General features: G+C 55.6%; 1 protein-coding gene across 3 annotated transcripts in view; it reads left to right on the top strand.

Moving 5' to 3' along the window:
* Positions 1 to 3009, top strand: part of MGMT (O-6-methylguanine-DNA methyltransferase) — a 186331-nt gene that overhangs the window by 148793 nt on the left and 34529 nt on the right. The gene's annotated exons all lie outside the window — the stretch shown is intronic.

The raw sequence follows: 3009 nt of genomic DNA, 5'->3' as shown, positions 1-3009 counted from the left end.
AAGAAAATGTTTTGAGAATGATGATGGCAACAAATGTACAAATGTGCTTGACACGATGGATGTATGGATTGTGATAAGAGTTGTACGAGCCTCCAATAAAATGATTTTTAAAAAGAAGAAGAAGCGGTGGAATGGGGCCGGTTATAGGTTGGTGTGTTAGCTAGATGCCTAACCTCCCTCGTAGGGAACAAAGGCGGTGCCCCAGCTGCATGGCAACCACATCTCTGGAGTGCCAGCGTCAGACCCTGGTGCCCAGCCCCAACATGGCAGCCAGGCACAGTGCGTTGAATGAGAGGGGGTGCCCAAGCCTGGCTCTAGTCCAGGCCACCCACACCAGGTCCCTGAAGGCCTCCTCCACCTCGTCCAAGCCTCCCCTGGCATGCCCACATTGGACAAACGGGGGCCTGTTCCAGTCCCCTCCTGTCAGCCGTGGCGGGGCCAGCTGGAGACTCTGGCTGGGGTCAGCTTCATCCACAGGTGGTGACAGCCCCGTGCAGCTTTTCAGTTTCCCCGGCTGTGATGCCTGAGTCTCACGGGCGCTCTCCCGTCACGCTCCCAGTAGCGTCAGGGCCAGAGTGCCAGCTCGGGGACGGTGGGAGGACAGCCTTCCTCGCACACCTGCCCTCGGCTGTGTGAGGCAGGCCCTGCATGGCAGGCCTCACTGCCCGCTCACTGCAGGCAGTATTGCAGACGCGCGAGCCACGGCAGTGTAACTGCTCTCCCGCTTCCCGGTTGGGGTTGAGGGGAAGACGTTGCAAATCCATGCAGGTTTCAATCACGGTCCTTCATAGAGACTTCTCACAAGCAGGGACTCAGATTGGCCTCCACAGGGACCGGTCACCCTTACAGAGGAAGGTCCATGAAGACCGTGCCCTGCCTCCCGATCTATCCTCTGTAGTCCCGAGGTTGGCTAACAGTCGGCATATTTTCAGAAGAAACCCTTAAAGCAAATCGCACGTGACTCTCGTGTTGCTGTGTTAAGATGCGTGGATTGTGGGTAGCCAGATGGAGGTTGGATGGGTGAGTGGGTGGGTGGCGTATGGATGATGGAATGATGGATGATAGATAGATGGTAGGTGGGTGAATGGGTGGATGACCAGATGGACGATGGTGCTTGGATGAATGGATGGATGATAGGAGATAGATGGTGGGTAGATGGGCGGATGGATGAAAGCATGATAGATGGACGGATGGTAGATAGATGGATGATGGTTGGTGGGCAGATGGACAGATGGACGGGTGGGAGGATGGACAGCAGAGAGTTGGACGGTGCATGGACAAGATAATATGTTCAAGAGCACTCAGCAAGCCACAATCTTCTAGCCGTCGGCCAGCATGCTCCTGTCACGTTCAGAGAAATTCAGAGGGCTCCATACCAGAACGTACCTCTCAGAATGTTTCTGCCGAGGGTGCACACTATGTCCTGGGAAGAGGTTGGGGGGAAGCCTCTTTGCCTCTGTCCAGCTGATACTGGGGCAGCTGGGTCACGTCTCCATCTGCAGGGGCTTGATGCCCTCCCAGCAGACCTCTAAGCCTGAGTCCAGCAAACAACTCCATCCAGACTCATTGGTGGAATTCTCCTTCCTGCAGGAGAACTGGCCAGTGTCCTCATGCACAGCCACTGCCCACCCATCCGTCTGTGGGGGCTGGTGTGTGGCTGTGATGCTGCATGGGTCTCAGCAGAGCATCCTGACTCAGGGTGACTGGGAGACCAGGAGGAGAGGCCTGGTGATCAGGTTCCAGATTTTAGCCATGCAGCCCGGTGGAGCACTGTGGCCTGGCCTCCGTTGGGCAGGGGGTGGGGGGTGAGGCAGGGGAGGGGGAGGACAGCAGCAACACCAGCCTCCCAAGAAGGTGCCCTCTCCCTGCCCCAGACACAGGTGTGGTCCAGAGACCATGGCTCTGCGATTATTGGCAGGGGTTTTAGATGCCTGGCCCAAAGAGCCCGTAATCCTCGGGGTTTCAGGGTTCGTGGACAGGGCAGTTCGAGGAACTCCCCTGTGATGAGAGCGTTGTTCCTGATCCCGCACCCCAGCAATTCCAGGGACAAGCAAAGCGAGGTTGGAGGAGAGGGCAGGGCGGGGAATAAATTTCATTTTATTGTAGAAATGGAAATCTGTGTTATGGCTTTAAGAATCTGGTTTTATGTGTGTGTTTAATGCCATTCATTTTAAATTTAGTATCGTAAATCCTTGCTTCTGAACCAAAGCTGTTTAATTACATTTCATCCATGAATGGTTATCTAATGCCAATGGGCAAAGAGTTAAAAAGGAGCACTGCAGAGTACATCGGGGTTGAGATCTTTAGCACAGACATAAAAAATCAATTTAAGATGAATTTTACCACTATAAAAATTCTGCACATATCCTTTTAAGAGCGGGGAATACTGGGAAACATCTCAAGTCCCTGAGCTGGGTGGAGGAAGTGTTCTGCATAGGGCAGCACCCTGGCGGGCTGGGGCACCCCGGGGACTCAGGGCATCTCTGAGGGGAGGGAGGAATTGCAGCTCCAGAGAGAAAGCAGGTTGACATGGATGGCGAAGCCGGCCTCTCGGGGTAAAACGCCCCCTACCCCACCCCCCGTCGGGAATGCGTGTCCAATGGCCTCCATTGTCGCAGCCCAGAACGAGATGGGGCCTAGCTGCCAAGAGGGAGCCTTTGACCGAGGCTTCTATAGACGGAGCCTGATCAAAAGGGGGTCAGTGCAGCACAGAGTTCCAGATTCTCCTGGAATCCGGATCACCTGGGGTCACGGCGGCCGGAGACCACCCTGAGGAAGCGTCTGCTGCTTGAGAGGAGATGACGCCCTGACGTCACCTTTAAGCCAAGCCCTGGCCTCGCCTAGGTAGACTCGAATGTTTGCAGTCGGCATTGTGCACTTAGGGATATCCCTCTTTGAGAGCCACCAGACCCCAGTGCCCCCAAGGGGGAGCCAGACACCAGGACGGGCAGTGAGTATGCGGCTGGACAAGGGAACCGAGCGGGCGGGCAGCGCTGCACAACCGGAGCG

This window comes from Echinops telfairi, unplaced genomic scaffold (genome assembly GCF_000313985.2).
Source record: "Echinops telfairi isolate 266 unplaced genomic scaffold, ASM31398v2 ScPeMD7_70;HRSCAF=299, whole genome shotgun sequence".
Taxonomy (NCBI): Eukaryota; Metazoa; Chordata; class Mammalia; order Afrosoricida; family Tenrecidae; genus Echinops; species Echinops telfairi.
The sequence above is the reverse complement of the archived record's forward strand: the minus strand, read 5'-3'. Positions and strand labels throughout refer to the sequence as shown.